Source organism: Grus americana, chromosome 3 (genome assembly GCF_028858705.1).
Source record: "Grus americana isolate bGruAme1 chromosome 3, bGruAme1.mat, whole genome shotgun sequence".
NCBI classification, from domain to species: domain Eukaryota; kingdom Metazoa; phylum Chordata; class Aves; order Gruiformes; family Gruidae; genus Grus; species Grus americana.
In genome coordinates, this window is record NC_072854.1 from 3,996,720 (window position 1) to 4,023,596 (window position 26,877).

The window sequence follows — 26,877 nt, forward strand, 5'->3', positions numbered from 1 at the left end:
TCTGCTCTTGTTTGTTGTCCCCCTCATCTCCCAGGTTATTCCAGGTAAGAGACGAGATTTACACGGATCACAGAAGAAATACTTACACATGGATAAAGCTCTGCCCCTTGCCTAATGATCAGTTCTGCAGCTGACCTACAGCTGGGGCTGGAGAAACTCACCAACCCTCCAAATAGTCAATAGCTTCCTCACACTCAGTGTTGCAGTGGTCACAGGAAAGGCTGGTTCCCAGTTCATCCACTTTAACCAGCAGACAGGACTGCTGGAAACTTTTTCATGCATTTCCATGCAGGGTCTGAAAATGCAACTGCAGAATTCTGAGCAGGGTTGGTTTAATCATTATTTTAGTCATTAGCATTATTAAGATGAATCACCCATGATTTGGGAACTTCTGTTTTGTGGCTTTTGGTGGAGTATGTCTCACATTAGACACATGAAAATTACAAGTGGGGTTCCCCTCTCCCGCTTGAGATGTCTACAGTTTCGAGCCTGCATTGGAGCCAGTCAGGGAGCCAGTGTCACTTCTACAATGTGATATTCTGGCACACTCACCCATTACTTGCTTCTCTCCATTGACTATGAAGGAAATGCAGAAGACTAGTTCAGATGGAGGTGTCTGTACTGTCAACCTCCAAAAGAGGTGGGATGAAACCCATCCCAGCTGTCTAACCTAACATCATCGTCTAGTTTTCCCTTGGAGTCAATGGAGACACAAGGACTTCTGGAGGAGACTTCAACGCTGTCTTGAGATATGTGTCTGAGGCGAGTGAGATAGACAGGCTTTGGAAGATGATTGTTTCTTAACCTGGGGAGATAAACCCTTTAGTGATCTTTCTGCCATGGAGCAGATCTTACCAATCCTGACTTCCACAGCAATATCACATACCCATATAGTAGCATCCCTATCCACCTCACCCAGTTATATTAGCTAATTTAACAATAGCCTGAAAAATGTACTCTGTGGGTATCAATCCAACCAGGAGCATCACCTCTTCTGATGGGGGCATAGGAAGCAATGAGGAGGTGTTTACAGGTATTTCCAGAAGATGCTTACATTCCTGCTGCACTTGGTGGGCAAGCGTGTAGCAGTTATCAATACAGGATGAAAACCAGGTGATGCAATGGATTGACTTCTCTTAAAGTTGCAGAGTGTCTGGCCATAGAAGAGTCCTTCAGCGCTGCAGTGCGCTACTCTGTCATGGACCTGACAGCCATAGACATCTTCACCAGGCAGTTCTCACCTTGAAATCACTGTGATGGTTGCTGAGAAGTGTCTGCCAGGTGAAATCATTGTAGCTACATGTCCTGGAGTAGGGATATGCTGAAGAAGATGTAGATCCATCTAAGTGGCAGACAGCAATGAGGGAGAAGCTTCTACTGTCGTGTGAAATGTCTGTTCTCTCCTTTCAGTAGATTCAGAAAACTATGACTCTTTCTGTCCAGAGAGGCTGTGGAGTCTCCTTCTCTGGAGAGATTCAAAACCCGCATGGACACCATCCTACGCAACCTGCTCAAGGTGATCCTGCTCTAGCAGGGGTTTGAACTAGATGATCTCCAGAGGTCCCTTCCAACCCCTGCTGTTCTGTGATTCTGTGATTCCCTGGGACTCATATCGCTTTGAGAGTGTGGAAGGGGAGTATGCATGAGAAGGGAGGACTTCTCTTTCATTTTGAAGTTTTCAGTCAATGAGCCTGGGCTAGCTCTGAAGTAACATGGGACACTAAAATTATGGGAAACGTGTTTTCCCCAAGGGCTTATACAGATTTGCATTATGGCAATGTAAATCAACAGAACGTGATTGTGTTTGGTTTGCAGTGTTCCTCAAACTAGCTGAAAAACTGACCTTATTTATAACATTGTAAGGAGTTGGATATTGGGGGGGTGGGGGGGGGTGGTGCAGTGTTCTGCTGAGAAATTTCAGTATTCCATCAAACTGATATCATAGAGACATTGACATATTCTACTTAAAAATAAAAATGAACACAGAAAAGACAAGTGTCCAGAAGTATCTCCTGCATCTTTTCAAGCCATTTTTACATATTTAAGTTTCAACTATCTAACATGCAAATATACCTGTGTGGAGACACCTACTTTAATTGTCCAAATCTTTGAGCTTACTCCCACCCTCAGGCAGGATTCAGTTGCCTGAACATAATATCACTACAGCATCCAAGATATTTGCATGGGACAGGAGTCTATAGGATACTCAGATGCTTCTGGAGAGGCAAATGTAGACCAGCACATCCCTAGATGTCTGAATTTAGGCAGTTGAATCTCTCCATTATATCATGCAGTTGGAAATTAAGCAAGTACCCAAGTGGGATAGATGAGGAGAGATGCTGCTGTGAGGTAGTCAGTGGGGAGCAGGCAGCAGGTAAAGCTCCTTGTGGCCACATCTGTGGTTGTGGCTTCATCTGAGGTTGCACTTCCAGAAAACTGTGGGCTGATGGGGTTAGAATAATAACTGAATAACAAAAAACCAAAAGCAAACAAACAAACAAAAAAAGTGGAGAAAGAACTGTTTTTCCAGGAAGGAAACAAGCTGAATTTCCAGCCTGGCTTAGGGATGGGTGGTCCTTCAGTGAGCAAAACGCATCTCCAGCCTGGCTTTGCAGCTTGTGGAGCCCATGAGCTGGTTCCTGGCTCCCTCTTGTGGGGGGACACGCTGGCGGAAATAGGGACAGCAGAGCCCTTCTTGAGGGCAGGGTTTGCTCAGATGGAAAGGGAGGTGCCTGCCTCTTTGCTCCATCTTCAGCATCGATAATTTACGGAGTATATGCGTGACGATTATTATTAATACATTTGGAGAGGAGGGATGGGTTTTGCTTTCAGACATCGAATTTTAGGGACTGGAGTGAGTTGCTCACATTCAGGATAAGTGTATAACTACAAAGTTAACTTTTTTCTAAATTCATGTAATTTTATATCACTTGCATAACTTTTTAAACCTATAGTAATAATGGGAGCTCTGCTGCCTAGTGCACAGGTAGGCACTTTCCTTGTAGACATACTCAAGTTTCTAAAGCAGCATCCCACCCCAGGAGACCTTCCCCTAGCGCTTCATGCCTTGCTAATCAATGCTGCTTTGTACAGTCAGAGAGTAGTAACCACCTGATGTCAGTTGCTTTTTTAAAAATAAAACTCATTTTCAAAACCTTGAAAATGCAGGATTTCAGAATCTTCTGCTGAGAATTCTTTTTTTCACAAGAGAAGAACGTTTCCATGTAGAAATGTACCCTACCACTAGCCCAGGTGACAGTGCTGTGACTTGCTCCCAATTATCCACAAATAGAAATCTAATAAAGTTCAGCAGCAGTCTTTCATCCCAAGGTGGGATGAAACGGAGGTGGAGAAAAGCAAAGATGATTTGAGCAGAAAAAAACGTGCTCTGAAAGAGAAAGGGAATGGGGCAGATGGAGACACAGCCACCCTGCCTCTCTCCAGTCCACAGGAGATCCAGATGAAATGGGACATTCGTGAATGAGGTGTAACAACTGTTTTTGAGAAAAATGCCTGATGGATTTCTGATAGAAAAATATCTTATTGCTGGCAGAATACATGACAGAGAAAGGGGATAAGTCAGAGCCAGGGCAAAACCCAAGGCCACTTTCCCACCACTTCCAGAAGGACACCAGGGCAATCTGATCCCCATCACCTCCACCGTGGCCAGGCTGTGGGCAGCACTAGGCTCAGCCAGATAGGACTCTTCTGGTGCTTTGTCCATTGCACTGCTGGCCCCAGCCCCCCGCCCATATTGGCCCCCCACCATGTCCCTGCCCCTGTCAGCCTGGTACCCAGCAGACTTCCTCCAGCATGCTGGGGTAGGCATGGAGTTGGAGAGGATGAAGGAAGGTTTCACCTCCTCTCTGACACCTTTGTCCATGGCAACCATGCACTAACCACCCATGGGGAAAAGACTGGGCAGCCAGAGCTGGCGGCAGACCTTGCCTGCACTGTTGGTGGACCTTGCCTGCACTGGTGGGACATCTTCCCTTCCTTGCAGAAGGTCCAGCTGCCATTCCCAGCCAACACAGGGTTTCGGCTGGGGCAGGACATCAGGAGCTGTAGTATCCAGCTGTGACTGGACTGAGTCCATGGGCTGTCTGCTCTTAACATTGTCCACCACCATTTCTGGGTACATATCCAAAGCCAGCTTTGGGCTGTGTTGCAGGAAGGAACCTGGTCCCTTCCCTGTGATCTGCCCCGGGCTGCCTTTCTCCCTTCAGATCACCCCATCCCACCCTGCACGTTCATCCTCCAGCCTGGGCTCCTTTCTGCAGCCAGGCTGTGGTCATCGCCTTCTCAGGTTGCCCCTTCCCCTCGATAACTACAGCTTTGCTGGGGGTTCCCCAGTGTGGTGGGTTGACCCTGGCTGGAGGCCAGGTGCTCACCAGCGCTGATCTATCAATCCCCCTCCTGAACTGGACAGGGGAGAAAAGGTATAACAAAAGGATAATGAAAGGATAATGAAAGGATAACGAAAAGCTCATGGGTCGAGATAAGGACAGGGAGAGATCACTCACCAATTATCGTCACGGGTGAAACAGACTGAACTTAGATGAATAAATTCATCTAATTTATTACCAAGCAAAACAGAGTAGAGGAATGAGAAATAAAATCAAATCTTAGAACACCTCCCCCACCCCTCCCATCTTCCCAGGCTCAACTTCACTCCCGGCTTCAACCTCCTCCCCACCAGCAGCACGGGGGACGGGGAAGGGGGGTTGTGGTCAGTTCAGCACACGGTGTCTCTGCCGCTTCTTCCTCCTCAGGGGGAGGACTCCTCACACTCCTCCCCTGCTCCAGCATGGGGTCCCTCCCACGGCAGACAGTCCTGCACCAACTTCTCCAACGTGAATCCTTCCCACAGGCTGCAGTTCTTCACCAACTGCTCCAGCGTGGGTCCCTCCCATGGGGTGCAGACCTTCAGGAGCAAACTGCTCCAGCGTGGGTCCCCCACGGGGTCACAAGTCCTGCCAGCAAACCTGCCCTGGCGTGGGCTCCCCTCTTCACGGGTCCACAGGTCCTGCCAGGAGCCTGCTCCAGCGTGGGCTTCCCATGGGGCCACAGCCTCCTTCAGGTGCCTCCACCTGCTCCGGCGTGGGGTTCTCCACGGGCTGCAGGTGGAATCTCTACACCCCCTCATCCTTCCTCCATGGGCTGCAGGGGGGACAGCCTGCCTCACCATGGTCTTCACCATGGGCTGCAGGGGGATCTCTGCTCCGGCGCCTGGAGCACCTCCTCCCCCTCCATCTGCACTGACCTTGGTGTCTGCAGAGTTTCTTACATCTTCTCACTCCTCTCTCCAGCTGCAAAAGCTCTCTCTAGGTTGTTTTTTCCCTTCTTAAATATGTTATCACAGAGGCTTTGATGGGCTTGGCCTTGGCCAGGGGTGGGTCCGTCTTGGAGCCGGCTGGCGTTGGCTCTATCAGACACAGGGGAGGCTTCTAGCAGCTTCTCACAGAAGCCACCCCTGTAGACGCCCCCGCTACCAAAACCTTGCCATGCAAACCCAACACACCCAGACACCCCTGGGGTGGTCCCCATGGGGAGGACATCCCCACCACCCAGGCTGGGGTCCAAGCCGGGGAGCTGCGTCCCTCCACCCCGACCTCGTGGCGCAAGGGCAGCGCGTCTGACTCCAGATCAGAAGGTTGTGTGTTCGAATCACACCGGGGTCAGCCTTGGGGCACCGCTCACCACCCTCTCTATTGCCCTGCTTTTCTGGGGGGCTGCTCTGCTTGAGGGGCAGGGCTCTGCAAGGCATTGCCCAGCTCTAGGGGGGCACCTCAGAAACGGCTGAGGGGGAAAAGGAGATGCCCAGAGCTTTCCTTTCAGCAGGGCTGCACGTTATGAATCATGATTGGAGGGGAGGGGAGGCCAATGTTCTATGGGTGTTGTGGTGGGTGTCTGCTACAGGTGGCCTCATCAACAAGCTGAAGGAAGTGAAGTCTTCCTCACACAAGGGCAAGAAGCTCCACAGCTGGAGGCTCTGGACTTACCCGTGGCAATACTTGCCTGGGAGAGTAACGTGGAGTGGTACAGTCAGTCTGGGCAATTCTGGAGGGGCTCAAGGACAATTATTCAGTGTGGGATTATGGAAACGGAGACAGGTTTCTGATGAACAGCATGAGAAGTTTTTTCAAGACGAGGAGTAAGAGGAAGGACTGGGGGAGCTCTGATCTGCTCAGCCTCACCGAAAAGCCCAGATGAAGACCGAGGAAGAAATACTCCTGAGAGCCATCCCCAAATGAAGGAAGGATGGAAGATGCTCATGTCCAAATGAAATGACTGGAAAGAGTGACCATGGATTCACTAAAAACAGACCACTCTTGGCCAACACAGTAGGTTTCTTTGAAGAGACGACTTCCTCAGTGATCAAGAGGAGACCAAGGAACATCATTTATCTTGACGACAAGTTGATCTCTGACGAGGTCTCCCAGATGTATCCCTGTAGCAGGACACAGAGACAGAGCGTCTAAGCTGAATCACAAGGCAGCCGGCCAAGTGGTCGGAGCAGGGGGCTGAGGGGGCTGCGGTCAGCAGCTGGCAGTCCAGCTGATGTTCTTCACTGCTTGGTGTGGCATTGGATGGTGTTTGGTGTCTGTGTGATGGGCGCAGAGGATGTTCTACAGAAGGAAGGGCACGGGCAGCCTGCCAAGGGCCCTGGTGGAACCAGGGGCCGGGGCCAGTGGCGCAATGGACAACGCGCCTGACTACGGATCAGGAGACTGCAGGTTCGACTCCTGCCTGGCTCGACACTTTTAGCCTGGGGAGGTTCCTCCTGCTCCCTCTGCGAGGGCCGTCCTTCTCCTGGTTGTTGTGCATCCCCGGTGCCTTCTGCAGGGTGAAAGTGCTGGGATCTCCTCTTGCCCTGCAAAATGGAAAAGTTCTTCTAGACCTTTCAGCAGAGCTGGGCACCCCAAAATGGGCAGATTTGGGGCCGACACCACAGCCAGGAGCACCACAGCAAATCCCATAGCAGAATGAAGATGCCTCCTCAATGGCTCCCCTGTGGGTTGGACAGACACAGCACTCTGAGGCTGTCCTGGCAGATTATTTGCTCTGGTCTCCAAACACCTTTGAGGCCCACATCAGTCTTTGTGCAGTTTGTTGTTGCCTTGCAAAGTTCTGCATGTAACCTCGATGAGCTCTGTGGAAAGCAGACTGGCCATCTGCCCTCAGCACTGTCCCAAGCCTGGCTCAGCATCATTCAGACACCCAACCTGGTCATCCCCTTGCAGATGCACTTCCCTTGTGCCATAAGGTCAGGGTGGAGGGGTGCAGCACCCGGGCAAATCAGACACCTCACTTTTATAACTTTGCAACCTTCTTTTAGGAATTAGGATTGCTCAGGAGACTACAAGGTATATCAGACAGGAAGAGGCAAAAGTATGCCTGCCAGCAGACTTTAAAAAACTTTAACTAGGGGAAAAGCTTGAAGAAGTATGGAAATGTGCCGAAAAGGACAAAGCTAGACTTGCTCCATGTTGTCAGTGTCTTGTTTGTACTGAGGTTAGTCTTGGACACAGTGCCCCAGTGATGGTCTCCGAAGTGCTGGATGAAGAGCAGTAATGCTTCCTTTTGAGCTGGTAGCTATGTTCTTGGCAGGACAACCCAGCACCCTGCTGACTCTTGTTCAGGTTGATGTTCTCCAGGACCCTCTATGCACTTTTTGGCACAGCTGTTTTCCTGACAGTTGCCCCCAGTCTGTAGTGCTGCTGGGCTTATCCCATCCCAGATGCAGGATGTTGTGTTTGCCTTTGCTGAACTTCCTTCACCATGTCCAGGTCACTCTGAATGATGGCCATCCTGCCAGTGTTGCGTGCTCCCCTCCCCACTGGTGTCATCCATGAACTCACATAGGACTCATCCTATCCCATTACTGAGTATGTCAGTGAAGATGTTCAATAGCATCAGTGGCAGCATTGACCCCTGAGGAGCACTAGGAGCAATGAACCACCATTTGCACTTCCAGCCCCTGACCACAACCCTTTAAACCCAATGTCCCAGACCATCTTCCACCTCCCCCTTGCCCACAGTTACTAGTGAGGCTTCGGGTAGCTTTCACTCAGTGGTACTCAGGAAGACAGAGAGGAGATCTGCACAAGGCTTATGAGGAAAACACACACTCAGAGACCTCAGGAGCAAACTTGATGCCCATCGATGTAGGAAGTCAGCAGGCCAGGACAAAAAGGACTTGAGGAGTGGTGGCTCTTGAATCAGGTGGCATGCTCGCAGATTTGATTCAGTGTGATGTAAAATGATGCTCCTGTGATGCTGATGCCAGAGAGATGGACAAAAAGCCTGGAATGGGAAGGACCTCATGAAGACAGCTGTCCCTTGTCATCTCACAACAGCTAGGCAGTTTCAGGGCGAGCCAGGCAGGAGTCGAACCTGCAGTCTCCTGATTCGTAGTCAGGCGCGTTGTCCATTGCGCCACTGGCCCCAGACCCTGGTTCCACCTGGTGCCCCCACTGTGCTTTCTGTACCACTTGGGTGTGTTGCTGGTCAAAGAGAAGTGGCAAGAAGACCTCACCTAGCTCCTTCCTGTCCCATCCATGACAGCTTTACCCTATTCTACCCTTATGGGTGAGAGGTCAGTATTGGTCCCACTGGTCCCACCACCCAGGAGAAGAGGTGCCTTGGCTGGGTCCCCCCACAAGAATGCCAGGAAGCAAATGCAGATGGTGACCCCTCAGCTGCTCTGGTGGGTTGGAGGAGACATCTTGCCTTCTCCATGGGAGGTGTGGTTACAAGTCCCAGTCAGCACACAGCATGGAGCAGCTCTGGGGTCTCTGGAGTCGTGGTGCAAACCTGAGGGTTGAGCTCAGCCGAAGGCCACCTGTTTTGTTCTCCACTTACCTCCTTTGAATGACAGAGGGCAGAGCAGGTGAGCTGTGGGTAGTGAGATCTGGCTTTGATGGCCAATTGGTCTGGGCTAGGCTGTGCATGGGCATCTTTGACCTTCCTTGTCCAAGCCACATGCAGGGTGAAGGTACCACAAAGGTGGTGACAAGCCCATGAGCCTATCAATGTAGGATGGAGCTGCAAAAGAATACGGAAGCAGGAATTTCCCATTGAATAATAGAGTGATTCATGTTGGAAACAACATGTGGAAGTCCCTAGTCCAAATTTCTTATGACTTTCAGATCAGTGCTTTGCCTGCTTGAATTCTGAATACCTCCAAGGCTGAAGAGTCCACGACCTCTCTGGGCCCCTCTCTCAGTGATTTACCACCCTCAAAGTGAAATATCTTTTTGCCAGTATATCTAGTCAGAGTCCACCCTGGTGCAAAGGAATCCTTTTCTGTGAAGGAAGCCCAGCAAGAAGGGAGAAACACCAGACAAAATCAGGCCATCCTAGAGAAAGAGGTCCCCTGTCACCATCAGTGTGGCCAGGCTTTGGGCAGGAAAATGCTGAGCCAGGCAGGAGTCGAACCTGCAATCTCCTGATCCGTAGTCAGGCGCGTTGTCCATTGCGCCACTGGCCCTGGTTGTCCTGGAGCTCCAGGGGCTTCCGATCGCTGGATGGACTTTGTGAGAGGAGCAGGGGAAAGTGCAAGAGAAATTAGTTAAGTATAGGGGAAAATAGATTTAATGAGATCCCTGGAAGGCAGGTGAGCTAATCCCCTCCTCAGAGCACAAAAGTCTTTCACATTAGGTCCTTTTGTTACAGTCGAGCTTTGAATGTCTCCAAGGATGGGAACAGCAAAACCTCTCTGGGATCCTGTTCTAATGTGACCCTATGATATGGTGATATGTGAAATTTTTTTCCTATCATCTAATAGAGATTTTCCTTGATGTAATCTGTTTTTGTTGAGCTGCCGTTGTGTCTCCCCTGCCTCAGTCACTGTCCTTGGCACCAACCAAGCGGCTTTTGCACCTGCTGAGCCCCTGTTCCCATGCCTTGGTTGCAGCCTCCTCCCTTCTTCACTCCCTCCCTTTAGCCCTCTCTCCTTGCCACCTTCATCAATGACAAAAAAATTGGGAAAATAATCTTCCCTCATATTTGGCCAGAACGTCCCATTTCAATTTATACCTATTCTCTGTAATTCTCTCATCATGAAATGCTACGAAGTACCTGGCTTTATGAGCTCCTCATAGGTACTGGAAGGTTGCTATCAGGTCCTGAGTGAAAACTCCTCTTCCCCAGGCCAAATAAACCCAGTTCCCATGACTTCTCCTCATACAGTGAGTGGTCCAACACGAGGCCATTTTGACAGCCCTCCACTAGACTTGTTCCAGTTGATCAATGTCCTTATACTGGGGGCATCAAAGCTGCATGCGTTATTCTCAGTGTGGAACGTGAATAAGCAATGGGACTAGACGGATGTCAGTAGTGAGTGGTGAAAGCTGGAGAGGGACTGTTTACAAGGGCAAGTGGTAACAAGGCAAGGGGGAACGGCTTTGAAATGAGAGAGAGTAGATTTAGATTAGATATTAGGAAGAAATTCTTCACTATAAGGGTGGTGAGGCACTGGAACAGGTTGCCCTGAGAAGCTGTGGATGCCCCCTCCCTGGAAGTGTTCAAGGCCAGGTTGGATGGGGTTTTGGGCAACCTGGGCTGGTGGAGGGGTTGGAGCCCTGCCCATAGCAGAGGGGTTGGAGCTACATAATCTTTAAGGTCCATTCCAACCCAAACCATTCTATAATTATATGATTCTATGAGTAGAAGAGAGTGATGAGACAAAGGTCTGGAGTAACTCTTTCCATTCTGCAGGGCAAGAGGAGATCCCAGCACTTTCACCCTGCAGAAGGCACCGGGGATGCACAACAACCAGGAGAAGGACGGCCCTCGCAGAGGGAGCAGGAGGAACCTCCCCAGGCTAAAAGTGTCGAGCCAGGCAGGAGTCGAACCTGCAGTCTCCTGATCCGTAGTCAGGCGCGTTGTCCATTGCGCCACTGGCCCCGGCCCCTGGTTCCACCAGGGCCCTTGGCAGGCTGCCCGTGCCCTTCCTTCTGTAGAACATCCTCTGCGCCCATCACACAGACACCAAACACCATCCAATGCCACACCAAGCAGTGAAGAACATCAGCTGGACTGCCAGCTGCTGACCGCAGCCCCCTCAGCCCCCTGCTCCGACCACTTGGCCGGCTGCCTTGTGATTCAGCTTAGACGCTCTGTCTCTGTGTCCTGCTACAGGGATACATCTGGGAGACCTCGTCAGAGATCAACTTGTCGTCAAGATAAATGATGTTCCTTGGTCTCCTCTTGATCACTGAGGAAGTCGTCTCTTCAAAGAAACCTACTGTGTTGGCCAAGAGTGGTCTGTTTTTAGTGAATCCATGGTCACTCTTTCCAGTCATTTCATTTGGACATGAGCATCTTCCATCCTTCCTTCATTTGGGGATGGCTCTCAGGAGTATTTCTTCCTCGGTCTTCATCTGGGCTTTTCGGTGAGGCTGAGCAGATCAGAGCTCCCCCAGTCCTTCCTCTTACTCCTCGTCTTGAAAAAACTTCTCATGCTGTTCATCAGAAACCTGTCTCCGTTTCCATAATCCCACACTGAATAATTGTCCTTGAGCCCCTCCAGAATTGCCCAGACTGACTGTACCACTCCACGTTACTCTCCCAGGCAAGTATTGCCACGGGTAAGTCCAGAGCCTCCAGCTGTGGAGCTTCTTGCCCTTGTGTGAGGAAGACTTCACTTCCTTCAGCTTGTTGATGAGGCCACCTGTAGCAGACACCCACCACAACACCCATAGAACATTGGCCTCCCCTCCCCTCCAATCATGATTCATAACGTGCAGCCCTGCTGAAAGGAAAGCTCTGGGCATCTCCTTTTCCCCCTCAGCCGTTTCTGAGGTGCCCCCCTAGAGCTGGGCAATGCCTTGCAGAGCCCTGCCCCTCAAGCAGAGCAGCCCCCCAGAAAAGCAGGGCAATAGAGAGGGTGGTGAGCGGTGCCCCAAGGCTGACCCCGGTGTGATTCGAACACACAACCTTCTGATCTGGAGTCAGACGCGCTGCCCTTGCGCCACGAGGTCGGGGTGGAGGGATGCAGCTCCCCGGCTTGGACCCCAGCCTGGGTGGTGGGGATGTCCTCCCCATGGGGACCACCCCAGGGGTGTCTGGGGAACCCCAAGAGAAGGGCTATGGGAGGTGGAGAGCACAAGACCACCCCTTGAGGAAAGGCCAGACAAGTTGTGCCCACAGCGCAGTTACCTGACTGGAGAGCAAAAGCCCAGGGAGGGACGGGGCAGAGTGAATAGCGTGGATCTAGGATATGTGGGGGCAACTGAACTCAAAGCACACTCCATCCTCCTGTTGAGGGGAAGGCGACCCCAGCCAAACTGTGCAAAAGGCCTGAGGGTCCCTCCTGCCACACAGGGCCTGAGGTGCGTGCTGTGCATCTGCCAGGTCAATGGGGCCTCTCTCCCCAGGGAGGTGGTGGGCCACCATCCCTCCTTCCTCTCTGGAGACACATGCTCAGGAGCCCATTACTCCTGGGAGAGGCCCTGCAGGGCTGCTCTGGGCAATGGTCCTCTTCTGGCCTTGCCCCTCTAAAGTACCTCATTTAGAGACCTCCTTGCAGGCTTAGCATGGCAACTGGCAGAGACACTCCCACTCCTTTCAGATGAACCTTAAGTCCCCTTCCCTCAAAGAACAGCCCATGGCCATAAAGTGCAGGAGGACATTTGAGCAGAACACCTCCCAGCCCTGACCTCGTGGCGCAATGGTAGCGCGTCTGACTCCAGATCAGAAGGCTGTGTGTTCAAATCACACCGGGGTCAGGATGTCCCATCTTCCATGGGCTAGCATTGTGAGATGGGCATTTCATGGGCAGTTGTTTTTGCTGTCCCACTCTGTACCCCACAGCCCTGGTGAAGGGCAGTAAATAATCCATGGCAGATTGGTCTTTCCTTGCTGGACCAGTGTTGAGAAGTATCTTCAGCCTCTACACAGGAGACAGGATTAGTGGACATCCCAGCTGTGGCTCCACATCTGGGTTCCGCTTCTCTTGGTCCCAATCCCCCTCCAGAAGGGAAAGGGCATCTGACTCCAGATGAGGACTTCTACAAAAAGCCCAGCCTGCAGTCTTATCCATAGCAGGGTACGTTATCCATTGCAGCACTGGCCCTTGCAGCCTGGCACCCCATCGCAGCGTGTTCTCTTGTTGCTATTTGTGGTTTTTGCCTCGCACCTTATCGCTGTGCACTCTGAGAAAAGTCTAGGTCCATCTACTCTGTACCCTGCTGTTAGGTGGTTGAAGGTTGGGATAAGATCCCTTTGCATATTCTTTTTGTTGATTTTGTTGAAACGCTTGGCTGTGGGGAACCGAAACCAAGGTGTCAGGAGTAGTCATCAGGATCTTTAACTCTCTACTTACTCTCTTCCTGGTTCCCTGTACATTTCTTGGTTAGATGGATGGAGGGTTGGAAAAAAAGGAGACTTGAAGCTGTGGGAATGACCAGCCTGGACCTGCTGTGGGAGGGTGCACCCCTGGTGTGTGTACATCTGGAGAAATTAATTATTTATTTTCCCCTACACTTTTCTTGCCTTTCTCATTGCTCCATTGTCTCTTTTCATTATGCCTCCTATTTACGTCTTTAAAAATCACCGTTAAAGAGCCTTTAAAAGAGTTCAACTACTTTTAATGAACTGTAACTCATGTAAGGTCTGACCTCTTGTGCCAGAATCCGGCATTTAGCAGGAAGCAAAGTCCCACAGTTCTGCATCCTGCACAGAATGATGATGGCCTGAAAGTGCAAGAATCTTAATCTACCTGGACACAGGCTGTCCTGTTCCAGCCCTGGAAGATCCCCTTTCTGCCCATAGCTTGCCTGGCACCATCCACAGGTGTCTTGGGGGATGGGGACAGTGGGGAAAATAGGCAACCCCTGGACTCAGACCATCCCACAGCTGGGCATCACAGCTCTAGAGAGCCCTGGGGATGTCCTAAGCCTGACGTTGCCTGAGAATCCACAGACAGTGGTCCACAGACAGAAGGCAGAAGAATCTGATCAACCAAGGAGGGCAGGGTCTTTCAGGGTGTTCCTAACCCTGTGCCAAAAACCTAAGCGTAGGTCCTTCCGTGACTCCCATTCTCGCTTATCTAATGAACATAGACCTAAGGCCCCCTGTTTCACATCCCAAAACTGCTGGTGTGTCACGGATGGGTTGAGTCAGCAGAGGGTTTTGTCAGTGGCTGTCCTCCAGATGTCACTACCTGACTGTTTAATGTCCTTGGCTCTTACAAAAACGAGTAAGCAAGGGGAGCACCCAAAGGCAGGGGAGATGTCTCCTGACTGTGGACCAAATGCACATAGCTGTGACATGGGGAAGACATCACAGCTGGAATCTGTACATGCCAAATCCTGTATGTGCTGAGTGCATTCGCTCAGCTGCGATCGCTGCTGAACCAGGGGCAAGATTTATACCACCACTCTGTCTCTTTAATCTGATTTTCTGTCCCTTTAACTTCTCTGAATGGAAAGAAATTCAGGTATTTCCTTTTGCAGATCTTCCACAGCTGAAAAAATGCCACAATATAGCACACGTTGCTAGACGATTTTGCTGGGAGTGCTAGCACACTCTTGAAAGAACGCTATCTGGTAAGTATTATTCTGGTGTACTTATGGTTAGAAGTATCATTTTCACTGCAGCCAGTGGGAACAGTTTTTACATTCATAAAAACCACTGAGATTAAAATAATTCTCACTTTTCAACGGGCTGAACTTTTAAGACTTTTTAAAGTCTTTTTTTTTTTTTTTTATTTAAAGCAGGAGTGACTTGAGTCACAGTGTAGGCAAGAGCTGGCTGGTGATGAGGTTTAATCAAAGGGACAGTTTACCAGGCAGTAGAACTTGATGTCTCCCATGCAAGGGAAGTTGTCATAAGCTATTTAATAACCAAATTATTTCATAATCTTGAAACTTTCTGATTTATTTCTAGTTAAAACGCTCTATCTTGCATAAACATGGAAATTTTTGAGGCCGTGTCAGATAGGGAAGCGTGAGGGAGAAAGGCTTAAAAATATTCCATAAAATTGTAAATCCTTGTAACAAATGCTGGTTTAGATATGTCTTTATTTTCCAATGAAAATCCAGTTCTCAGAAAATTATGATCAGTCTTATCAAGGTTCATTATACGAAACAGTTTACTCTAAATATTGACATACGGTGAGCTTGTCCAGAGGAGGACATGAAGCCTGTGAGCACAAGCTCAACTTTCCTGAGTTGGGACCCCTGCTCACAGCACTAGATTGGGTCCAGCTCTGAATTTTCTGTGTCTGGTGAAGATAATTACAGATACCTTAAATATATTGTCAGACTGTATAAGCATCTGTGCCACTCCTGTGTCACCGCGCCATGCTCACGGCTAGCATGATCTCATGACTGCACTGGAAGCTGAAGTTTCATTTTCATTTCCCTCCACCCTGTGGACTCAAGGCTCAGTGTCTAAGTTGAGGACAAGGTCACATCTCCCTGTTAGTGGTCAAGGTAAGGTCATTTTTGTTCTGCTGGAGCTTTTTTTAAGGATAAAGATCCTCCTGTTTGTGGAGGGAAGCTAACTCCTAGGCATTGGTGCCAATAAGTTTTTTGGCCCATCAGTATCTGAATCACTGATGAAGTGGCTACTGGAGAAGTGACGGAGTCTATTAAGAGCTAAATCCCACCTTCGAGTCTCTTGTTTTCTCTGGTCAGGCCTTTCCCTGGAGGCTCTCATCCCTATCCCTGTTTACATCTAAGGCTCACCCCTGCCTCAGTGCAGAGCAGGATGGAGGTGCCAGGGTTGTGACTGATGGTCATCCATGGGGTGCCCCAATCTTCAACGTGTGGATGATTTTTTATATCTTCAGCAATGACATGGAAAAAAAAGCAAAGAGTAAAATCTCCAGGCTTGCAATTTTTATTTCAGATATTTAAAAGCTTTGCCAGCTGCAAGGAACTTCTTAAAAAGTAGTGAGTGGGAAAATAGATCATAGAAGTGCTTCAGTACACTACATCTAGGGGAAAATAACCCAGACTGTCACACTGGACTGGCAGTTACAACCCAGAGAAGACATCTTGACGTTTGCAGACAGCAAATTTGTTGACTTTGATGCCATGGGAAGCTGTGAAGGCAGACAGTACCAGCAAGGTCAAAAAGGTCTAAACATAGCCAGTCCAATAGGGCATTGCTGTGTTCTTATGTTATAATGTGAGGTCAAGATTGCCCCAGCAGAGAGGTTTTGGGGATTATTTCTCTCCCAGTATATATTTTGATGAGAGCATGTGGCTGATATCAGGAGGCAGAAGGGCTTTCAGGTGGTACACTGGTATCTTTAAAATCAGACCATAAACCAGATGTGGTATGAGATGGATGATCAGCCAACATCTATGAGAAATATTTCTTTGGAATGATTTCAGGGTAAAACAACAATAAAAAAGACTCAAAGCAATTTCTTATATCTCCCTCTGTTGCAATCCCCAAACCTGAAAACACACACCCAACACACACACACATACACACACACACTCACTCTCTCTCATGGTTGCACCCTTCTCTTAGATGATTTTTTTTTAAGCCAAAATTGTTTAAATTTTTATGCCACAATTTCAACCAAATCTTCAAATCTCTTTTTGACACCAGGTTCAAGACCTGCATTCATAATGATTTTTTGAATCAGACCCAGGATATACTCCTGAGTGAAAGTCAGGTTGGCTCCTTAGGAACTGGACAAATGCAGAACAAAGTCCAAGAAGACCTAGACAAATCACAAGGACCACAAGGACCACCCTCATGAGCAGACACCAATGCTGATAGTGAGATGCAATCAAGTGTAAATTTTTTAAATGGATAAATGTCTAAATGACAGGTATATAAGTAGGGCTCATCAATTTGAAGGTAACTAGTCTTCTACTAGTATCACTGCTCTATCACAGTTCATTGAGTTTTCAAAGCCCCAGAAGTGTGCCAGACACTTTTCATGCCTTATGTTTGCAGTGAAAAAGTCATGATGTGAATTTCTCCCGAGAAAGAAAGTGGCAAGATGGAGCCGGAACATATGGCCCTGCTCAGCACATCATTCCCCTTCTCCCAAGGCTGATAGAAAAATACCGAGTCCTTTTCCTTACAGCATCTCAGATCTATTGGCATCCCCTGGGACAACAGAGCGTTGTCACCGTTCATACATTAATTTTTATAATACCCCTGGGAAGGAGAGGAGAGAAAACAATCTCCTGGTTTTACCAACATGGGGATGGAAAGACCTTCTTGAGAACAGGTTGTTGAAGCAAGGAATCAAATTTGTGTCTTCAGAGGCTCCACATGTGGCTCACCATGCCATCCCTGAAAGGGTCTGCCCTGACCAACCTTCTGTGAGATTTTGGGCAAGTCATCTCAGATGAAAGTTTGGAAAGGTTGTGCACGGTCATTCCACATCTACTCCAGGGTCCTGTCTCTTACAGCAGCCCAGATGTCCACAGAAAATATTAAGAAAAAGACAGGCTGATCCTTGTATTTTCCTTTATACGCTCTCTGAGCTTCCCACTGCCACTTACTTCCAGAAATGGGATAGGTTTGTGTTCACCAGCCTTCCAGGATGTTTTCCTAGGAATTTGCCTGATCATTTTCAAATATACAAACTGCCAGAAAGACACTTGTGAGCAATTTTTCTCATTAACCAGGAGAGAAAAGGACACACAGATGATGGTTCCTGAGTAGCTCATATATCACTTCTATTGCTGTCCCAAATAATTGAAATTTGCTGTAAACATCAATTAGTTGCACAATTACCCAGCAAGGCAAGTTCAGCTGCCACTGAATGACGTGCAATACCTTAACAAGACTCAGCAGATTCCTGGCTGCTCTCTCCTCCTCTGCCTGCTTCTCTGTGTGTCTCTATTTCCCTTTCCAGTTGGTGACTCCCCACTAAGGACCTGCCTGTCCAGGTCCCAGGTGGGGTACAACAGAGACTACCAAATTCCAATGCAAAGGAAATTGTGATTAACAAGGCATGGAGAGCTGTCTATAAAAATCTCACTGTTCCAGCCTACAGGACATTTATTTATATCAGGAAAAAAGGCAAAATGCACTGTTTATCCATTTCCCTAGCAGGGTGAGGTCCCTACTTTACACAACTGAAAAAAGGCGGGGGAGAGCCATGCAGGTGCAGCATATCTGGGTAACTTTAATCCCCCCATCTGAAAAAGCCCGGAGACCTGGCAGATCTTCTCACCTTGCTACTATCAGTACAATTTTCTTGGATGTCTGACCTCATGACCATGTTCTCTCAGCACACCCTTTTCACAAAGTTTGTGCCAGTAGAAAATGAACAACTGCTCCTTAGTATTTTGTGCATGGAAAATCAACCATGTTTTCTTTCCTTTCTATGAACCTTTCCCTGGGATTTTGTCACTTATGGAAGAACAGGAGCTATCTGCTAAATGGGATTTGGTTCCTTAGCTTGCTGGCTTGCTTCCTTCCTTCTTCTATGCTTCTGAGATTTTAAATCATATTCCTGTACTCAAAACTGTTCTGGCAACTAAATCACTGCACAAGACCTATGCTCTTTATACTGTTGAAATGGCTGAACAAATAAAGAACTGTTTTAATCAAAAGGACAAAATAGTTGGTAGGGGAAAAGCAAGAGATTTCACTTATTTGTGCAGTGATTGCACAGCTTTGGTCCAAATAATACACTATAACTGGTGGGTGGTTTAGGGCAGGAGGAGTGAACAGAGGGGAAGGAGAGAGGGAAAGGCTCCATCTACCCTCTCCTGTGGGAACATCCATAGCAAAATTCCCTGAGGCAGAATCACGACCATTCTGGCAAGTCAACCAGTGTAGGGACAAAAGTGCAGGATCAAGGCTCTGTTCTTTCAGCTTGTATCACCAAGCTGGGCACAGTTTGGGCCCAGACCTACTAGCACCAACCCAAACTGTCCTGGGCGCATCTGGGGGTTGGCATACACCAGGGACTATTCCCAACAGATAGTTTTAATTCAGCCACCTTGTTCTGGAGGATGAAGGAGTTTAACAGTATGGATGTGGCCAGCCATCCTAGTTGTCTTAGGAAGTGTCCCCGTCATGTTTAGTTGCATGGTTGATGCAACTCTCCTTCCCATCCTTCCTCTGGCAATCTCCATCTGAACTGCTGCCGGACTGGCTCCACTGTCACCCATCACAAGACTCCATCAGCACACAGGAAGGTGTACCAGAATATCTTTTGGCATGCCAAAATTTCCCTGCTCATCATCTATCCTTCTGCCCCAACCCAATGGAAGGAGTTAGACAGAAAATAAACCCCAGATTTTAAGGCCAAATATGTACCTATTCACAATCAGCTTCAGGTGATCTGACTAGGCAGCCCAGAGGACGCTGCCTTGCAAGTCTTACCTATAGAACAGTGATCCGTGGGGCTTGCCTGTGAAGAGGTGACACATTTTTGCATAGGTAAGTATTTAGACTTTTTGCTATATTTTTCTAATTCCTTACCAAGGCCAAACCTTTACGCGTGCTCTTTGTACCAACACTCACAAAACCATACACAGTGCTCCTCTGAAGGGCTGGAGATAAAGGTGAAGGGTGGGTGAAACCATGTTTTAGACCCCCAGCAAAGACGTGGGTGTGAAAACTGTACAGAGGACTCTTGATAAATGAAGCCCGTAATGTTGCTAGTAAGTCTTGGCCTTTCCAAAGGTCATTCGCCTGGCAGTATCTGGCTCATTACCCACCAGGAATCCCATCCTAGGAGCAGGGGGGTTGAGGTGCTGCCATGAAAGGCATGTTTTCCCAGCAAAGTCATGCACAGGGGAGCAGGAGCTATTAGCCGTGGGTGGCTCTGTGGAGACCTTTATGCAGAAGGCTGGAAGTGACCCTCTTAGCTACTGTGGGGTTGGGTCCCTGTAAAGACCCTTGAGCATTTTGTCAAAATCAGGCCCTATAGGTGTGCCTGTGAACAAGGGAGTTCAAAAATTAACACCTCAATGGCTTCCTTTTCCTTTTGAGGCACTCTTTCAGTCTGGCCTCTGCAGATGCTGCAGTATCAGTCCTGCTCCCAGTTAAGATTGGACCAAGCCTCATCCCCCAGCATGGGGGCCAGAGTGGTGTGGAAACACCATCCGTGGATGGGGAGGTGAAATAAGGAGAGAGACAGAGAGCAGATTTACATGGTGCTCCCAGAGGTTTACCTGATAGATGCTTATCTATCCTTATCTCAAGGAAATATTTTAGGGACAGAGACAGTAGATATCAAGGAGAGGCGTAGGGTCCTGTCTCTGACCTCTAAGAAATGGCATAGTCATATATTGAGGTGTTTTCAACCCACAAAGGGCACAGTTCCATCCAGAAAATTAACTGAAACTTGTCTTAAACTAGGATTTGGGAAGCAAACATTTTGGTGATGAAGGCACAAGGAAAGAGCTCTTGGTACCCAGCCAGGCGCTGCCCCTTCTCTTCCCATCCTCAGCAGAAGTAGCCCACCAGGTGGTATAAAGCAAATACCACATATGCCTCCAGCCCCGTGTGTATTACACAATGCACTGATCAGTTCATTGGAAATTGATTATGTACTTGATTATGTCATGGTTTACATAACTGGGTTTTGCCTGTGATATTGACCTCGTGTCCGGGTTTCAGCTGAGAGGGTTCATTTTCTTCACAGTAGCTAGTATGGGGCTATGTTTTGGATTTGTGCTGGCAACAGCATAGATAATATAGAGATGTTTTTGTTCTATGGACCTGCTGTTGCTGAGCAGTGCTTACACAGAGCCAAGGCCTTTTCTGCTTCTCGCACTGCCCTGTCAGCGGGATGGCTGGGGGTGCACAAGGAGTTGGGAGGGGACACAGACAGGACAGGTGACCCAAACTGACCAAAGGGGGTATTCCATACCATGTGACATCACGCTCAGTATGACAGGGGGGCTAGTCGGGGAGGGGCAGCAGCATCTCCAGGACGCGTGGCTTGGGGACAGTCTGGTTTTGGGATGGGTCTGAGAGTGCGGTCTGAGCTGTACGGTGCTTGGGTGAGAAACTGCATTGTGTATCACCAGTTTTGTATGCTCTGTTAAGTACTGTTTTGGTTTGGTTTGGTTTGCCCTCTCCCTTTGCTATCCCAGTAAACTGTCCTTATACCAACCCACCTGGTCTTGCCTTTTCCTTCCCATTCTCCTCCCCATCCCACTGAGGGGAGAGGGGAGGGGGGGGGAAGGAGGAGGGGGAAGGGAGCGAGTGGCTGTGTGATGCTCAGCTGCCAGCTGGGGCTAAACCACGACACCTCGGAAGATGTGAGCTGCTTTCCAGAGGCCTAGAAATGAAGTAATTAAGTAAACTGAAGTAACTTCAGGTATTTATTAAAAGGGAGTCCTCCAGGTGGCTTGTTTGCTTTGTTCTGTAAAGGATTATATTTCAAGACATCTTGTATAACACCATGGACATATTTTGTTTGTTAGATAGGTGATACATTTGCTTTTAGTATTATGCCCCACTGTGTGTCATCTGTTCAAACAGAGATCTGCAACGGTTGGCTTCCAACGTGGGATTTAGACGTCATTCACAAGCACCTAATCACTGTGACAGGCACAGGGAGAAAACTCCGTGGAACTCCAAACCTTAGTCAGGACACCGAGCTGTGTAGAAGATAGTTGTCTTAATCCCAAATTGTTTACAACACAAGAAAGATTGCTAGCAGCAGGACAAAGAGGTGTTCGGGACAGCTGGGCTATGGGTAGAGGGAAGGGAGGTGATTGCTTGAGCACCTTGTTAAAGACTCATTTGCAATTGGTGTGAAACCAGACAAATATGAATATCTGTAATATCATTAGTTGCAAATACAGACTGGAAAGCTATACATCTGTACCAGTAACAGTGTCTTTCTCTAGTTCCTGAGATCCTATGGCATGGTGTGGCCATACCCATATTGCGCAACTATCTTAGCCTCCAAAACAAGGTTACCACATCAGACTGCCTACTGGAATAGTTCCTAGCCAGGACTAATCATTGAAACAGCCCAAGAATTTTTGGCAGAGAGCTAGCAGACGCCAAAACTGCCAGGGCTGTTCTAATAATTTAGTATTTAGATGTTCAATTTTCAGTGATCACATCTTGAAGCTATTTAGTCCGTTTGTACAGACACAGGTCAGCTGAATGACTGTTCAGACTCTACTAACTGTATTAGCTGCAACTTGACAGGTTATAATGAGATCTTGGATGTAGCGGACAAAACGAACTTGTCTATCACACATGAAAACAAGCATGCATATGCGGGTGAAGGTCAATGCCATGCTGACCTGTCTGATATATATGACTGTCATTCTTGTGGCTGCAGCTTTAGCAGCTTCCTTCCTAATAAGAGCCAATGGAGCTCCTGTGATTTTATTTTTGATGATGACGGTGCCAAAGTCAACAGAAATCTACCCGATACACCATGGGAGTAGACATTTTGGTGCTGCACAGAGGGAAGCATTTAGACGCTGCTCACTGTCTAATGAAAACACTTCTGGTCTTTCAGTTTGTCATCAACTGCACAGTAGTTCTTAAAAATTAAAGCTTCTGTGCTATTTCTTATGATACCATCCACACAGAAGCCTCAGTCCCTTCCAGGAAAAGCATCACTCCAGCGGCATTAGTGCTGTGTGGCAGATCAGGAAACTCATCAAGAAGAACCAGAGAAGTACTAGTCCTTTCTCCATAACATACAGGAGATCCTGCCTCCCGGCCTTCCCCTCAAACACTGATTATTATTCCTTCTCAACCTCGTCCCTACAGAGGAATCTTCCTTTCGCATGGGCTTTAGAGATGCAGAGGACATTACATTCTCTGTGCTGATTTTCAGTGTTGTCATGTAAAGGTCTATTTAATGTTGACTCACTGTATGGATTGCAACATGAGGACACATGCAATTGAGATCAAAGCAATCAAGGCTAGGTAATAATTGACGAGGTTCCCAGACCTCAGCATTGCAGCATCCCTGAACCTTACATGCACAGAGGCTCTGCAGCCACCTCTTCTGCCCACCTCAGATTTGTGCCTTTTCAGTGATGCCAGCAAGTCTCATGCACATCAGGATTCTTTAACTGCTCTTTGCTGTACTTTTTTCCTCTAAAAGGTTTAAAGAGTTTCTCTAGTAGAGGACCATTTTAGCTATCACAAGCACAGTGAGAACTGATGGAAGAACAGGGGTAAAATGTGCCCGATGGTCTTTGCTTTGAGCCTTGGGCACCCATTTAGCCCCTGTGAAATGGCATAAAACACTCTACTGACAAGTTGCACGTGAGAATCTTTTGCACAAGAGCAAAGCATATCTATTAGAGGATTTCCACTACTGTAGCTCCGTGGATGAAACAACATCAGCCCTCGTTTCCATTCTCACTGTGCCCTTAGCAAGATGCCGAAGGATACCCTGCGGGATGGCAAGTTAACAAATGGGCATGGAGGCGGTCCAGAGTCCACACGGATTTGCACACTGATTGGTCTGAGCTGCTCCTTCCCTGAACTATGAGTGATATGCCTATGTGTCAAGAGATGTAAGATGCAGTGGAGAAGCAGGTTGGATGCCAGCTTCACCTGTAGCTATCCAGGCAGATGTGCAAAGAACGCACATCTCTTACCAACAGGTATCTGCAGTCAGCTGAGGGAGGGAACCACCCCATTACTCACACTGCAAAGGAAAGGGCTGTAAATTTGATTGACATTGATTTCCAGAGAGGAAATTGTAAAGGCAGACTAGCCAGCTACAAAAGTAGGAAAAAACAAATGTTTGTTAAAATTGCCCTGTCTTTATGCAATGATGGTGATAAAATGAATGTAAGATTTCAACCTATGTTCTTTTATCTTGTTTGCTAAAACTTGGAAGTGTCAAAGTGCACAATTGAAGAACATACTATTACCATAATTAATTAACTTATCAGTGACTAATGCAAGATGCAACAATGAAAACATAAATCAATCTGCATGTATTGTAAGGATTTGTGCCATAATTAGGAAAGCCAGGAGCATACTGAAGTATGTGCTAACATGAACTTGGTTTTAGTGGGCTGTAAGCATATGCTTTTCTAAATACCCATGTGTTTTCTGGTTTTAACTGCATACTCATAGTTAAAATAGCAAAATCAAGTCTTACCAGTGTCTAAATACATGTGCCCCATTATAAAAAATGATTCTCAAAAGTATAATAGTTTTTAGACTCTAAAACCCCCTAATCTCAACATTTTATTAGCCATTAGCTGTGAAGTTGTGCTTAAGAGAACGTCTTTGAGAAAACGTTGATGCCAAAAGCAATCAACACCATATACAATGCTCATTATGAACTATTATGAGAGGTAGTTTGTCAATCAAGGTGAGAAGAAAAGAAGAAAAATGCCTGCCTTGCAGAAGACCAAGAAATCTACTCAGTCACTGTGTGCTCCTTTATTAGGAGAGGTGATGTTTGTAAGGGCTGGCCCCACTCAGCATTTCATATTTTGCTTGCAATACCACCTTTGGAAAGCTGTGCTGCTAGGGCAAAATCCAGCAAAACTAGATTGCAAACATCAGACATAAATACCTGTACATACCTCACAGATTTACAAAATTTCCTATTAGTTAATGGGGAGAAATAAAGGGAGCACCATTCTGAGATATCACATCCTTCATGATCATCCAGAGATCTGCTGAGGTACCAAGTCCTTCTCTTGCACTTAGCTGTTGGAGCACAAGTAAGGCAACTTCTACTGTTATAGGCCAGCCATCTCTTCCCAATCTCAAAGAGAAAATTAAATGTCTTTTGACTGTCATGTGTGTCCTCCCTTTCTCGCATTTGCTACCAATATGGTAGTAAAATGTAATTCTTTATGTCTTATTTGCATCACAGTTTTCTTGCATAAAATTTTAAGGGGTTTTTTTACCTATTTTAAGATTTTTATTTTTTTTTTACCTATTTGCTTAGAGATCTTGATTTCTCTGGGGTGGTACCTACCACTCCTTGAGTTGCCAGATTATGTCTGGAAGTTAACATTCCACAGAGATCCCCAGAACTCCCTCCTGGCCATGACTGCCATGGGACACAGCTCCACGCACACTCTGTCATGGTCCAGCCCCAGGTCACTCCTGTGCTGTACAAATTGCTCTGCTCCTCAGGTGTTTTATACAAGTTTAGCCTGGTTTTAAGCAACCAGCTTGCACCTGTCTTTGTTTTTACTAGGAGACAAAGTAATGGAATTTTCCTATTGCTCTGAATGACATTTTCAGTCTGCCTGTGCTAGCAGGGCTTAAAATGTGGCTCACTTTCCTAGAGCAAGAAATAAGGTTGTTCAGCAAAATCTGTGAATGCTATGGCAATTTACATCACTGAAATTTAAATAATTTGACTCTAATACAACCTTGAATGCAGGTGGAGCTTGTTCAAATGCTGGATGTGATAGCAAAGAGTAGTTGCCATGTTCCCCAGTGCCACATTCTGATTTTATTTGGGGAAAACACGACTCCTCCCTAACAAGAACTTCTTTAGGGAGCAATGAGTGCTCAAAAAACACACTTTCATTTGCAAAACATCACAACACCGTTGTCCTGTCTATGTGAGAGACAAGTGGGGGGAAATTCACATTTCAATGGGTCTTCATTTAAAAAAAAAGGGGGGGGGGGTTCGTTTCCTGATTTCTTCATGTTCATGTTGCAGGTCAGGTACCTGTCTTTCTGCCAGGGTGTCCCACTGACAACTCACTGAAAGAGAAAAGAGAGGAGTGACAAATCTGCTCTCCTCTCCATTAGAACTGGGGAAAGCTGGAGAGTTGCTGGCAAAAAAAAAAAAAGAGATAATTTCTGACGCAAGGGTACAAAAAAAGGACATTCTGGAGTGCTTGGCATTTCCTGGTTAATTAGATTTTATGGGTAGAAGAGGGAAATCACTGTTTATCTTACTGCTATTTGCTGCATAAACACTTAAGTAACTCATGTTGTTGCTACTTTCCCAGCCGCTGAAGCTTGCCCGTTAGTATGTAGATTAAACATAAACATCAGTAATGTTTTTATCCTACTAATAATTCTTAGAACAAAAATACCATTAACTCCCAGTTAAATATAATAAGCAAGGTAATAAGGAAACGAATCGCTGAACCAGAATGCCAGAGCTAGGAGCTGCAGAAAGGTCTGGGCTTTGGCAGAGATTAACGTGTTTATTGTGTGTGACAGTATTTGGGCAAAGGGAGGATTCCCATGGGTGCAAAGCTGTTGCAGTCGTCTGACATTTACAAGACCAGGACTTCGTGAAGAAGAACCTTCAGTGCTTTGATCCCCTAAGCAACGCTTCTCAGAAAATTTACAGCCGTGGGGATGATGCTCTGAAGTGAAGCCCCAGAAGATGTTGCACTTTGACGCGTTATGTCCGCCAAGATTCTTATGGAATCAGCCCATTCTCCCAGCATTTTGGGGCAATGTCAGGGGAAACAAAAGGGGACATCAAAAGTTGGTAAAAATGCAAAGCATCAAGGTGGAATGTAAACGAGAATTAAAGGAGGGAGAGGGCTTTGTGTCAGCCCTCTGCAGTGGGTGAGTATGCCCTGAAACCTGTTTAAAAAGTGACAAAGAAAAGCCCCATTGTCTCAAATCTTTCCCAATGCTTTCCCGAGTCTTTGACATCATCCACCTGGTGACAGGGACGGGGCCATGGAGACAAAATGTTACGTGACTTGTCAGTGACTGACGGATCCAGGGTCAATGCTGGGACCAGACTCCAACGGTGGCTGACTCCCAAACCCTCCACCTGACCCATCCCCATGCCCGTGTTGGAAATGGCTCTGCAAAAGCCATGCAAACTGGTGCAGCTCGGTGGGGCTTGGCTGATGGTCACGTTATATAACTGACACGGTCAGTGGAAATTCACCCTTGGGGATTGCAACATGTTCGCTGCACATTTCATTGCAACCTGCGATAAGGGGGATAACCATTCTGCTTTCCAGAAGGTTGGGTGCAGTTACT

General features: G+C 47.5%; 7 non-coding genes across 7 annotated transcripts; 3 read left to right on the forward strand and 4 right to left on the reverse strand.

The window, feature by feature from the left end:
* Positions 1-5,609: 5,609 nt before the first annotated feature.
* Positions 5,610-5,681, forward strand: TRNAW-CCA (transfer RNA tryptophan (anticodon CCA)). Its single transcript has one exon. It is a non-coding gene; the product is annotated as a tRNA-Trp (tRNA).
* Positions 5,682-6,685: 1,004 nt separating this feature from the next.
* On the forward strand, positions 6,686-6,758 carry TRNAR-ACG (transfer RNA arginine (anticodon ACG)). Its single transcript has one exon. It is a non-coding gene; the product is annotated as a tRNA-Arg (tRNA).
* Positions 6,759-8,376: 1,618 nt separating this feature from the next.
* On the reverse strand, positions 8,377-8,449 carry TRNAR-ACG (transfer RNA arginine (anticodon ACG)). The gene has a single exon. It is a non-coding gene; the product is annotated as a tRNA-Arg (tRNA).
* Positions 8,450-9,420: 971 nt separating this feature from the next.
* TRNAR-ACG (transfer RNA arginine (anticodon ACG)) lies at positions 9,421-9,493 on the reverse strand. The gene has a single exon. It is a non-coding gene; the product is annotated as a tRNA-Arg (tRNA).
* Positions 9,494-10,838: 1,345 nt separating this feature from the next.
* Positions 10,839-10,911, reverse strand: TRNAR-ACG (transfer RNA arginine (anticodon ACG)). Its single transcript has one exon. It is a non-coding gene; the product is annotated as a tRNA-Arg (tRNA).
* A 1,004-nt stretch (positions 10,912-11,915) lies between these two features.
* TRNAW-CCA (transfer RNA tryptophan (anticodon CCA)) lies at positions 11,916-11,987 on the reverse strand. The gene has a single exon. It is a non-coding gene; the product is annotated as a tRNA-Trp (tRNA).
* Positions 11,988-12,662: 675 nt separating this feature from the next.
* TRNAW-CCA (transfer RNA tryptophan (anticodon CCA)) lies at positions 12,663-12,734 on the forward strand. Its single transcript has one exon. It is a non-coding gene; the product is annotated as a tRNA-Trp (tRNA).
* Positions 12,735-26,877: the final 14,143 nt, after the last annotated feature.